This window comes from Rhinolophus sinicus, chromosome 2, assembly GCF_057876585.1.
Source record: "Rhinolophus sinicus isolate RSI-liver-muscle chromosome 2, RSI-T2T, whole genome shotgun sequence".
NCBI lineage: Eukaryota > Metazoa > Chordata > Mammalia > Chiroptera > Rhinolophidae > Rhinolophus > Rhinolophus sinicus.
Genome location: NC_142502.1, coordinates 20208262 through 20222767, shown reverse-complemented (window position 1 = coordinate 20222767; position 14506 = coordinate 20208262).

Sequence of the window (14506 nt, the reverse complement as noted above, 5' to 3'; positions counted from 1 at the left end):
GTTCTGTTTCTCTGGAAAACATCGACTGATTCCCCATCCATCTAGACTTCCATGTTGAGAACCTAAGAGACTTCCTCCACACTTTCTCCTCTGATGGCTTTCGTCCAGTAATACCCCTTTCAAATTATTTTTTAAATTGATTATCAGATGTGATTTTGTAATCCCATAACTCAGATCTGGTCTCTATTAATGAGAGATCAAAGTCCAAGCTCCTAGATAGGGTCCCCATGGCTCTTCCTTTTCTGGTCCCTGACTCCATCTTCAGACTCATTTCTTACTGCACTACTCACTTCCCTTGGACCTACCAGCTAGATGAAAGGCTACCATATTTTTTGAAGCCACCCTCATATTTTACTACTCTATGCCTGAGCTGCTCCTACACCTCAAATAACCATCCTTATAGAGCACCTGGCAAAAATCTACTCAACTTTAAAGAGTTAGTGGGAACATCTTCTCTTCTATGAAACCTCCACATCCTCTCCTTTCCCAGTAGAATTAATCAACTCTTCCTTTGCACCCCAGCCTCCTCTAGCATACTTCACCCAAGTATAGCCATAATATAGGAATTGATTACATTTGTTTATTCACATGTCCGTCTTCCTCTGTTACACTGTGAGGCTTAACTCATTACCTAATTTAGTAGACCCTGCGGCAACAATTGCTAATGACCCCACCACATACATTCTCCCCTCCTCCAACAGTAATAAAACATCTAGCTAAGCACATGGCCACCCAGAACAAAGGCTACATTTTCAGCCTTCATTACAATTTGGTGTTCTTATGTGATGGTGTTCCGACCAATGGAATCTAAGTGAAAGTGGCCCATGCCAGAATCCAAGGACCTTTCATCAGAGGCAGCTGTCACAGGATCTTTGACCTCCCTTCTTTGATCCTGCCTCCCTTCTTCCAACCTGTTCTTTGGAATGTGGATGTGATGACTGTAAATCCACTTTGGTTCTTGAGGAACAGGTTACTCTTGACACGGTCAAGTGGAAAACTGTAAGCAGCTTCAGTCTCTGAGGACTTTGTACAGCAAAGTCACTATACCGGCCCTAGATTACTCACCTTTGCAATTTTACTTGGGAAAGAAATGAATTTTCAGCACATTTAAGCTATTCTTTCAGAAAAATTAGTTCTATTACTCACAACCAAATATAATCCTAATACAGGAACAGTATACTAATGTCTTTAATTGGCACTTTTTAAAATTTAAGTTTTGAAATCAGATATGATACATAAAAAATTATTACTGAATCAAAGTCAGAGAAAGACTGATAATCTCAGAAGTGAGCTGGCTCTGTTTGGGTGGTAAAGCTTGGGTCCATTGTTTACATGTGGTCTCCCTGTTGTTTGTATAGGATATCTTCTGTGTTTCAACCTGTGGACTTTGACTTAGTTCCAGCTCCAATCCCTGGGGAACCCAATCTTTGACGTATTTTGCCCCACTTGGCCAGTGTCTAACTGACCAGGGCAGCTCCATCTTGTACAAGGAGGGGTGAGTCAACAAATCAAACAAGGGGGAGGGACAGCTAAGTTAAAGCCAAGAGAGGCAAGATTGGAGGCTGTGAGCTAAGTGGAATAAGTGCCAGCAGCATAGCAAAGAATTTGAGCCAATAGTTGATACACTGTGAAAGCAAGACCAGGCAAGAAATATGCCAACATATTGCTAGGGTGATCTGATTTACTCTTTCAAAGACCTTACTCACGCCTGGATGAATTATAATACATTATGACCTTTTTTCACATTGGTGTAGGCAATAGACAATCTTAGATGTTCTCATCAGAGTATAAATTGGAAAAAATTTTAGGAGGACAACTTGACAAGTCCCTTAACTATTTTAGATGTGCATTCACTAGGAGACAAAGATTTTTTACAAGAGGGGAAGAAGCTCAGCAGAAACACTGGATACTTGTGTCTTTATTATCTAATATTGTTCAATATATCTTACTTATGCAATAAATAAGACAAAAAGACCCACACTCACCTATCTCCTCTATTCCCAACAATAACAAGAACTAAATTTAACAGTAAATAAATAAAGCACATATGAAGAAGACTGTACAATTTCATTGAAGTTTATATGAGGGCTACAAGTATCTTTCTTTCATGATGCTATTATTATTATATATAGAAAACCAAGAGATATAACTGATTAGACATTAGAGTTCAGTAAGATAGCTAGAAATAAAGGAAATATATAGAATTATATACGTCAGCAAAACTAATTCGAAAATGTAATGGGGGATAAAAGTAGCAATTCAAATCAGTGAATAACTGATAAATTAATTAATAAATAGTTTTGTGAAAATTTGATAGCCAAAATGAGAAAAAATATATTCTTTCCTCACACAACACACACGCAATCCAGATGGTTTAAATACACAAATAAAGAATGTAAAGACTGAAATATGGGAGCATTAAAACAAAATATAGGAAACTATTTCTTGGTGTTGGAAAGGCCTATTGTGACCCTCAGTAAAAAGTCCAAACACTACAAAGAAAAAGGTTAACAGGTGATTACATAAAACTAGAAACTTAAAGACCATAGAAAATTTGGCCAACAAATGACAGATTAAGTGGTGAACACACAATGTGGTATATAGATGATGTATCACAGAATTGTACACCTGAAACCTATGTAACTTAACTAATACTTGTCACCCCAATAAACTTTAATAAAAAAAAATACTTGTGATACATTTGAAAGGTTGAATATCTTTGTTATGAAGAGTGCCTACACATTAATAAGAACAGGCCAAACATTCATTGGAAAGGAAAAAAGAAAATGAAAAAGCAATTCACAGAATAAACATATAAATTAATAACAAATATGGGGAAAGTTAACCAACATTACTAAATAAAATACATAGAAATTAAAACAAAACAAAATATAATCTGATACCTATTAGATTCACAAAGATTAAAAGAATTTCTAATCAATGTAGAAGCCCCTTGATAGAAAAATGATCAAAGAGAAAAATAACTGTTGTATATCAGATTAATAGAGATGAAAAACATGGACAAAAATGAAGCAGAATAATTAGAGCAATTGTTTGTTCTCACTGTGAGCATGCTCTCCCCTCACTCCAGCCTTTCTGTTTTCTTATCTCATGGATTTTTCCAAATTAGGCAGGCAAAATCTGCCTGGCTTTTCCTATCATTTGCCTACAACTGAACTTATTGATGAGATTATGTCTGGCTTCATAGGGAGGTGGGGAGAAGGTGGAAAGAGAGATGCAGACAGAGACAGCGACATGAAGAGAGAAGCAGAGAGTGATTTACAGGGAAAAGGAAGAAGGCAGAAGTTCAATGGGGCATGAGAGCAGCAGGACTTGACACCCTTGGGGGTAGCACCCTGGGGAGTCTGGGCATCAGCTTCAGATTCCCAGGTTTCTAAACATCCCCAAATATGGTGTGGAAATAGCAGAATCATCAGAAGCCAAGTGACTGGAAGGTGTTGAAGAAAAAGCATTTCTGGTAGCCCTGACGGTGGCTAGAGGGAGCTCTCTGCTGCACTAGCATCGTTTAAGAATCTCCAGGGACTTTGCAAGACCTGGGGTGGGGCACAGGTTTGAGGGAGATCCCCAGTTAGGGCTGTAACTTAATCCCTTCTCCCATGTAAACAGGATAGACCACTGAGTCTAATTTAAATTTATTTGAAGTAAACAAGGAAATGACATTTCCTTTGTACCTGGGATTCATCCTGGCTTAGTTGCAATATTGTTAACTAGCATGGGGAGAAACAGGCACCACCAGAAAAAAAATGCATGAACTATTCGGGAGGATTCTTTGACAATATGTGTTAAAATGTAAAATGAGCAACTTTTTCACTGTCAATCTTTTTTTTTTAATTAAAGTTTGTTGGGGTGATAATTATTAGTAAAGTTACATAGATTTCAGAAGTACAATTCTGTAATACATTATCTATATCTCATATTGTGTGTTCACCACCCAGAGTCAGTTCTCTTTCCATCACCATATGTTAGACCATGTTTACCCTCTTCTAGAGACCCTCTTCCCCCTTACCCTCTGGTAACCCCTAAATTATTATTTATGAGTTTTTGTTCCTTCATTTGTTTATCTTGTTCCTTTGTTGTTTTCAGTTTGATATACCACATATCAGTGAAATCATATGGTTCTCTACTTTTTCTGTCTGACTTATTTCGCTTAGCATTATAATCTCAAGATCCATCCACGTTGTCACAAATGGTACCATTTCATCTTTTCTTATTGCAGAACAGTATTCCATTGTGTATATAGACCACAACTTCTTTATCCATTCATCTATCGAAGGACATTTTGGTTGTTTCCATGTCTTGGTCCCTGTAAATAAAGCTGCAATAAACATTGGAGCACACATGTCTTTATGGATAAATGGTTTCAGATTTTTTGAGTAGATACCCAAAGAGAGGAATTGTTGAGTCATATGGTAATTCTATTCTTAATTTTTTGAGGAATTTCCACGCTACCTTCCATAGCGGCTGCACCAATTTGTATTCTCACCAACAGTGTATGAGGGTTCCTTTTTCTCCACAGCCTCTCCAACACAATGGTGCTGGGAGAATTGGAAAGCCATGTGCAAAAGAATGAAACTGGACTGCTATTTGTCACCATGTACCAAAATTAATTCAAAATGGATCAAAGACCTAAGCGTAAGACCTGAAACAATAACAATAAACTCTGCAGAAGAAAACATAGATACTAAACTTATGGACCCTGGGTTCAAAGAGCATTTTATGAATTTGACTCCAAAGGCAAGGGAAGTAAAAGCTAAAATAAACGAATGGGACTATATCAAACTTAAAACTTCTGCACAGTAAAAGAAACCATCGACAAAATAAAGAGGCAACCAACTGAATGGGAGAAGATTTTTGCAAACAGCACCTCTGATAAGGGGCTAATATTCAAAATGTACAAGGAATTCATACAAGTCAACAACAAAAAAACAAACAACCCAATTGAAAAATGGGCAGCGGACCTGAAGAGACATTTCTCCAAAGAGGACATACAAATGGCAACTAGACATATGAAAAAATGCTCAACATCACTAATCATCAGAGAAATGCAAATAAAAACCACAATGAGATATCACCTCACCCCAGTTAGAATGGCTTCACTGTCAATCTTAATCCTAGGACTTCACACTAACAAACTTTATTTAGTAAGCGAAGTAAATAGATATATCACAAATTGCTTATAATGGCAAAAGATTTTGGAAAATTCTACATGGCTATCAGTGGGAAACTGCTTAAATACACTATGAAAGAAATAATGGAACATATATGCAATAGAATATTCTGAAACATTAAAAGTGATTTTGTGTTCAAAATCAGTCGCTAACAAAATACAAAATCACAATGAGATACCACTTCATACTCACTATACTGAGGAAAGAAAGAAAGAGAGAGGGAGGGCAGGAGGGAGGGAGGGAGGGAGGGAGGGAGGGAGGGAGGGAGGGAGGGAGGGAGGGAGGAAAGAAGGAAGGAAGGAAGGAAGGAAGGAAGGAAGGAAGGAAGGAAGGAAGGAAGGAAGGAAGGGTAAGTGAGGATGTAGATAAATTGGAATTGTCATACATTGCTAGTGGGAAGGTAAAATGATGCAGTCACTGTGGAAAACAGTTACATGGTTCCTCAAAAATTAAAAATTAAACACCATATAATTCAACAATTCCACTCTTATATACCCAAAAGAGTTGAAAACATGTTCATATAAAAATCATGTTCACGTATGTTTACAGCAATATTATTAATAATAACCAAAAAGTGGAAACAACCTGAATATCTACCTATTGATGAATAAACAAATATGGTGTATCCATACAATGGAGAATTATTCAGCCATAAACAGGAATTGAGTAATGATACAGCCAGAAAAAGGAACAAAGTACTGTGATGGTTAATTTTATGTGTCAACCTGCCTGGGCTAAGGACACCCAGATGGCCAGTAAAACATTATTTCTGGATGTGTCTGTGAGGGTGTTTTTGGGAAAAATTAGCATTTGAATTCGTAGAATGAGTGAAAAAACCCCACCCTCACTAATTGTGAGTGGGCACCATCCTAACCAATTCAATTCTTTGAGGGCTCAAATAGAACAAAAAGATGGAAGAAGGGTAGATATTCCCTCTCTCCTTTTTAAAATTTATTTTTAATTACAATTGGCATACTATATTATATTAGGTTCAGGTGTGCAACACAGTGATTCAACATTTATAAACCTTATAAAGTGGTCACCACAATAAGTCTTGTAACAATCTATCACCCTACATGGTTATTGACTCTATTCTCTATACTGTATATTACATCCCCATGACTTATTCTATAACTGAAAGTTTGAACTTCTTAAGTAACAAACTGCTGCCTCTCCTTCAGTTGAGACATCCATCCAGCATCAAAGCTTCTGGTTCTCCAACCTTCAGACTCTGGGACTTGCACTAGCAGAATCCAGCTCTCAGACCTTTGGTCTTGGACTAGGAGTTACACCAATGGCCTCCCCAAGTCTCAGGCCTTCAGACTTGGACTGAATTACACCATCAGCTTTCCTCATTCTCCAGCTTACAGATAGCAAATTGTGGGACTTCTTGGCCTCCATAATAGCACGAGCCAATTTTTATAATATAATAAATCACCTCATATGTACCTATGTGTATACTTGTTCTGTTTCTATGGAGAACCTAGACTAATACAAGTACTGATATTGATACCTTTCTCCAAATAAGTCACGTTCACAGGTTCCCAGTGGACAATATCTTTTGTGGAGACACCAATCAACACAGTAAAATATTTCAATGGAAATTTTTGAAGCATGTTATTTCAAGAGACTATTACTTTTTCATATATTTAACTGTATTTTAAAAATAAGATACTTGTATTATTTTTCTGAAACCAGTTGGAAATAACCCACAAAATTGTTATCAACTAGAGTTTACTAGGGTGTAGAGAATTGAGGTTTTCTTGTACTATGAGTATGATTGCACTATGGTTTTCATGTGCTATGGGTGTAACTGTACTATGGGGTAGAATCTTTTAGAAGGCAATTTGACAATTCAATTTCTAGGGATTTATCCTGGGGAAGTATTTATACTCTTGCCAAAGGTATGTGCCCAATAATGCCCTTTATAGCATTGTTTAGCAGAAGTCTTTTTTTTTAAATTACCTTTTGTGATCTGTTTCAGACAAAGTTTTCTTATGAGCCTAGTACAGAAGCAGGCAAACAATTCTAAATTATGTAACCATTACAAATAAGAGAGAGGGATCATTCTCTATATATGGACTAGAATAGAAAGTCACAATACATTGTTAAATAAAAACTGACTGTTTTTAACTTTAAAAACAGTATGTATAGTGTGATCTCTTTTGAAATTACTATTTTTATATGCTCAGGAGAAAAATCCCAATGGATATATACCAACATTGATTAGCAACAATTGTCTTTGTGGGATGGGATTACAGACTCTTCATCTCCTATTTTATACATTGCTGCTTTGGAGGGAACATTTTACAAGAAGCATCTATTATTTCTGTTATAACGGGGAAAACAATGAAGTTTTTTTTGTTTTGTTTTGTTTTTTCTTTCTTTTCTTTTCTTTTTTTTTTTAAAGAAACAATGAGAAATCCCACAGAGAGCAGCGTTATTCCAGGGCTGGATCTTGGGCCAAGATTTAGACTCTTCTACATAGCAGTGGACAGGACCTCACTCGGCTGAGGCTTGTGATTGGCTTGATTGACATTCTTTGTCTGGCTTGGGCTTTTATGCATCTGGCATGAGTCAGCTGGGAAGCCCCCTGAAATGTTCATGAAGGGGCCTCTCCCACTGTATGTGTGATATTGACCATTTCTTAGTTTTCTTTACAACAAAGAGCCAAGAATGCTACCAGCTATGGAATCAAGCTCTACCCAGCTCTTTACTTCCTAGTTTTATGACCTCCAGTAAGTTATTTAAACCTCTCTAGGCTGCCTACCTTAAGGATAGATTTGGAAGATGAAGTTAAAGAACACGTAAAGTTCCTTCACAGATGTTGCAACATAGTAGGTATGTAATAAATGTCAATTCACAACGCTACCACTTCTGCCACTTCATCTTTCTCCCTGTCCACACAGGTATTTCTCTGGCACATGGATATTTTATAGCAGTGGTTCCCGATGAGGGTTCTACCAGCCTCTTGGTGGTATTTTATAAATGGGGAGGAGAAGAACTTTTTTTTTCATTGTCATCATGATGAAGAAGCTACTGGCTTTGACTATGAAAGCGCAAGGTCCAGGAATGCCAGGTGTCCTGGAATAGATGAGACAGCCTAGACGATAAAAAATTACCTTACATCCCATGTAAGTTTTCAATGTCTTCAAGTGTCTATGCTAATGGACCAGAAAATGGAACAAAAGCATCAAAAAGAATAAATAACTCATTATTGTCAATAAATAAATCACTATTTATATTTCAGAATTCTCTGTGTTACTTTTATTTTAGTTTATATCTGCTGATGATGGAAAGTCTTCCTTCACTGAGAACATCAACATAGGATGAGACATGGTAATCATGGTTTAGTTTCTACACTTTTCCTAACTGTGTGAAAATACATGATGTTTAAGACCTCCTAATGAATTCAGGCTACAGAGAGTTTGCAGAGGTAAAATAATAATAATAGTAATAATAATAACAAAAGTAAAAGGCAGAGTGAATAATGTAAAAACATTAGTTTCATAGTCTAGTTTACTTTAAATCATGAAAGAAATTTGAAAGCAAGATTTGCTTAACATAATGTGCAATGGATACCCTTTGCCCAAACAAAAATCCACTGATTCTGTCAAAGTGAGGCACTATATCTGGAGGAGAATAATATTAAAAATAATTCTGAAGGAGGAAGTCAAAAAGAGGGCAGAAAGACATTTTATATATATGAGAAGCAAAGGTTTATCAAGGATACAAATCATAAGACAGGATATCAGTTAGGTGACCTTCCAATATAATAATATTTAGTCTGTGACACATTTTGAGGTTGAAGTTCAGGAGCATCCAACCTGTCACTCATCAGACCTGTCATCTTATGACGTATATAGATATATAGACAGATATAGTTACAAATATATACCGGTGGTGCCAAAACAATGTATACACATGACTTATATTCATCTTTAGTTGTTGGTATATATTGAGTATTACAATTTTAATACAGTTTTTTCCTTTCTTAAAATGTGTATACATTTTTTTGGCATCCTCTGTGTGTGTATATATTACATTATATTATATTATTATAATATATTATACTATAACAACATACTTATAGATAAATATTACATATATATGTATGATATTATATAGATGTAAACAGAAAAATAGATGTATCCATTTATTTGTATAAAATTAAATATCGCTGATCTTGGTTATACTGGGATATGACTGGTACACAAGAGAGGCCCAGCCCTGCACTCCCGTAGTTAGCCTAGTGAAGAGTTCATGCCGATAAATGCATCATAACAGTGTAGACCCATGCTTCAGAAACGTGGTAGCCACAACACAATCTTGAAAGGGCACCTCCCCTCGTTCTGGGTAGTCAGAGGGAGTTTCCCAGAAGAAATAATAGCTAAGCTGAGATCCAAAGAATGAGTTGGAATTTTCTGGGGAATGAGAGTGGCAGAAAGACAGGAAGATTACAGACGAAGCAGCAATTAGAAAAGCCCAGAGAGACTAAAGACTCTTCAAAGAATAAGTGTAAGTGGAGTGGAGTGGAAAAAGAGGAGGCTCAAAAGTAAATTGGAATCAGATGATAGAAAGACCATTTAAGGATTTACACATCCTAAGAGCAATGGCCACGCCTTAAAGACTTAAGAAGGGAGCAACCCGAGGACCAGAGGAATGATCACTCTAGCTGCAGTGTGGAGAATGGATTAAAGGGAATATATAAGAAATGTATTGTGTTAATATATTTATCTATTCAATTAACATATGTTGCTCACCCACCATTCCCTTCTTTGTAGCTTCCAGCTCCTCACTAACCAAAGTAAACCCAATATATCACTCGAAGCATTTTTTCAACAGATATGCCAATATCCCCTGATTAACATATTAGGAAAGAATGAAACAAGAACTGAAGTTACTAAAATGAGAAGATTATAATCGATGGAGTGTCTTGAAGCAATGAAAATAATTTTAAGTGGAAGATAAAGTGTTAGCTTCCCTTATAGATCTAGAGCCTTCGAGAGTCTTATAGTATTTATAACACAGGTAACAAATAATTATAAAGGAAAACTGGGAAAGCTTTCTGGAGAAGCCTGAATTTTTTTTTCAAAGAATGGGTAGGGTTTCAATGAACTGAGATTTGGTAAACAGGGTAGGAGAAAAGGAGCAGAATATTTTCAGGGGGAAGGATCCTCTGGAAGGAAGGAGAGGCAAAAGACACAGTAAGGATAAAGCGTAAGTTTTGTTTGAAACTCTGGGCATAATGCTGGCCCAGTGCAGGTCCCTGTTGTCACCACACACAACTCCCTGAACAGAGAGCATTAAAGCATAGGTGGGGGGACTCCTAAGAAACCTCACCTTGTGGTGACAGGTAGAGCAGATTAAAGCCATGCAGGACTCATGGCAGGGAGACCAACCTGGTTTCAGTAGTCCAAATACTATGGGGGAAAGAAACATCATTTTGGCCACTCTGTGAATATTGAAAGGAAAGGATATTAGAGAGATGTGAACTGACAGAATCCATGAGGAAAGTGAGAGAGAAGAATCTCAATTGTTGGGCATGCTAGCTGAAAATGGGCCAATTAGCCTTGCCATACTGCAGAAACTGTAGGGCTCCTGCCAAACCAACTGAAAGGTCAGCATAAGTATTTGCACCGACTAGGAATGTAAGTACCAAGTCACCCGCCCTCATATTAAACACGGTACATAGCATGGAGGCCATTGGATGGTACTTGTGAAAGGGGTTAGTGAGAAATGTTTTCTTTGAATACTTTGCTTTAGTGTGTTAAAAAGCAGAGCTAGAAAGCTAAATTATCGTTATTTAGCCAGGGACTTACTTATCCTGCTTATAGGAAGTAATAGATTACTATCTTAATGGTTTAAAATAGTCACCCAAAAGTTCCCTGGTTCTGAGAAGCTAGTGAGCTCATATATAGGTAGATACATTGGTGTTTTTACATAAATTAGCACACAGAGCCACAAATAATATGTGTTCTCCACTATCTCCATGATGGTTTCAAATAACTCTGTACATTTTCTCCCCCACCTTTTATCACTGGCTAAACATTGACCCAGGGGAATTCAAAGTAGTACATCCATTGTTAAGATTCTTTTCTATAGGCCTAGAAGGATATGTAGAAAATTTAGAGATATACTTATAGAGAAAAACAAAGAATAAGCAGATTTCTGGACTCTAATGGGTGGGAAGCCCGGAAACCTGCTTTCAGTACTGATTTTAAGAAACAGACACTGAACAAGGTGGCAATAATTAAAATGGCATTTTAACATTTAATTATAGTCACTGTTATCAGGTACAAGAGGGAGGAGAAAACAAGAACTTCCAAGAGGAAGATGTCTGTTTTAATCTGTTTGGGCCGCTATAACAAAATATCACAGACTAAGTCGTTCATATGCAACAGAAACTTACTGCTCAGAGTTTTAGAGGCTGGAAGTCTGAGACCACCAGCATGGTAGGATGAGGGCCGTCTTCGAAGTCCCACACTTCTTGTGTTCTCACATGGCGTAAAGGACAGGGAGATCTGTGGGATCTTTCATCACAGCTCTAATTCCAATCAGGAAGGCTCTACCCCATGACCTGAACACCCCCCCAAAGACCCCACTACTAATTCCATCACTTTTAGAGGTTAAGATTTCAGCATAAGAATTGGGAAGGAGACACAAGCATTCCGACTATAGCACTTCAAGTGCATTTTCTGTTGTACACAGGATAGTTGTATCATGTTAGGCAGAATTATGGCCTTGTTACTCTCTTTATTTGAAGATTAATTATGGTTTAAGGAGATGCATGTGAGTGCCAAGTTGACAAGAGGTACACTTGTGATGGTCAATTTTATGTGTCAACTTGACTGGGCTAAGGGATGCCCAGCTAACTGGTAAGACATTATTTCTGGGTTTGTCTGTGAGGGTGTTTCCAGAAGAGATTAACATTTGATTGAGTAGTCTAAATAAAGAGATCCACCCTCACCAATATATATGGGCATCATCCAGTATGTTGAGAGCCAAAATGGAACAAAAAGGCAAACGAAAAGCGAATTCTCTCTCTCTTCCTGATCTAAGACATCCATCTTTTCCTGTCCTCGGATATCAGAGGTCCTGGTTCTTCAGTCTTCAGATAGGAACTGAATTATACTACCAGCTTTCCTGCTTCTTCAGCTTGGAGATAGCAGATTGTGGGATTTCTTGGCCTCCATACCTGCATGAGCCAATTCCTATAATAAGTCCCCTCCTATATATATCGATATATATCCTATCAGTTCTTGTTTTTCATGGAACCCTCACTAATACAATGTCATAACAAAAAAAAATGGAAAAATAGGTAGAATTTTGTGGGTTTTTTAGTGCCTGGAAAAGTAGAAAAAAAAAAGTAGTTACAAGAGATGTTTTAGATAAAGAGCCACCATAACGTGAAGCTATGCCACATATGAGAATAAGGATTCAGCTGAGAGATGTAAGAAAAAGGTGCTACCACAGATGAACAGATTGGAGTAAACAGCAAGACTGTAATTAATGTTAATGCCAGTATGGGGCAATTAATTTAGAAATGCTAGGCCGCTGGATTTAACCAGAAAAGTCAATTTCATCTCAAATGGATACCCAATTAAAAGGTAGTCAAAGGGAAGAAAAAGTATTAATAGTAAGCAAAGGAATAAAGAAATTACAATGAGAGCTATAGGGTTGGGGGCACGAAGGAAGAAAGCAACAAAATATGGCTGGACCTCAGAAGATACCGAAGTAAATGAAATTATACTTAAGAAATATGAGTAAAGGCCAGAATCACTCTGGAAGTTTGAGAACTCCTGCTACTTTTTATGCTCTGTGAAGTATAAATTGTAGAGACTTAAAATTGTTTTGAACATAGCATAATAGGTGGGGGGAGTATATGCTCTCAGCCCACAGCGTCTCTGTCTTATCATCCATCCATGAGAAAGCCAAAGGTGGTGCCATGGACATGGGAGGAGGGGAAGCTGATGAATAAAATACATCACAGGAAAGGCAGATACGGTAATGGGAATAATGATTAAAGAAACAGAGGAAATAAGTGTGGGGAGAGAAAAACATTTATTTTCTAATATGAACCAGATGCTCTAAATACATTATCTCATTCAACCTTCCCCACAGCCCTGGGGAGCACTCATCACCATCACCCTTTTATGATAGAAGAAACAGGAGGTTAAGTAACTTGTCCAGAACATATAGTTACACTGAAGCCGAGAATAGATTCAAAACCTAACATCAAAACACATGTCTGCTTGATACTTGAAAAATGGCATTGGTAGGATAGAAGAAACTAAAGAGAAAAAAACTCAGGTGAAAATGATTAAATAGAAGAAATCCTAGAAATGTGATGTTAAATTAAAAACATTATAACAAGTCACCAACGGTCAAAGTCAAGGGTATCATTGGACTGCTATGGAAAATGATCCTGAACTATTAAGGAAATGATAACTATTTAAGAAAACTTAATTTTCACATATGAAATGGTGGGAAGAGACTTGTATAATCAACTGAGACAGAATATGAAAATCATAAATAATGAGGAGAATGTCATGTTTCCTCTGGCATGAAAATATGGCCAGATTGTGGCAACAGTTCAAAAATTTTATGAAGGAGACCCCCTGGAGAAGAGTCATCTTTCCTCTCCCTTCCCCCAGTTTTTTCTACCAGCCAGACCTTTCTCAGCAACTCTGATTTTGGGGAAATAAAAACGGCAGGAAATTCAGCGTTTGCTCTTGGCAGCACGTTCTTTCTTTTCAGGCCACCCCCCCACATTTCCCATTTGATCTATCTATTATTATATGTATCCACATCTCATATCCTTAATAAATACTTTCAAATAAAAAATTACTAGCTATTAGTATAAAAATATCTCCTTCACAGGCAATTTTCTTAAACACCATTACTTTAAGTTCCCATAAAATAAATAAATCAAAATGTAAAATGCCTCTTCCCTGGACAAAACACTTCTGAAAATTGTTTATTTCATGAGAAATGCATGACAGATGGTGTGAGTAGTGGTGAGGCATTCAAAACAGTACAAAGTTTCCTACTGTTCAGTCAGATGTTTCCACTCTCTGTTCCATCCATTAAAGGCTGACTTATTTTTTCTCCACAAACTTCAGTTTGGCTCTTGAAAAATAAATAATGCTTTTGGAATTCATTTAAGATTTGCTTATACTATTACTGGAAACATCAACCTGAAATGTAACTTTGACATGACATAGAATAAGTGGTTGGAAGCCTGTGCTATAACATAAATATCACAACGCATAGAATATGATGCTAATTGCTCAAGAGAGCATTATTTAAATCAC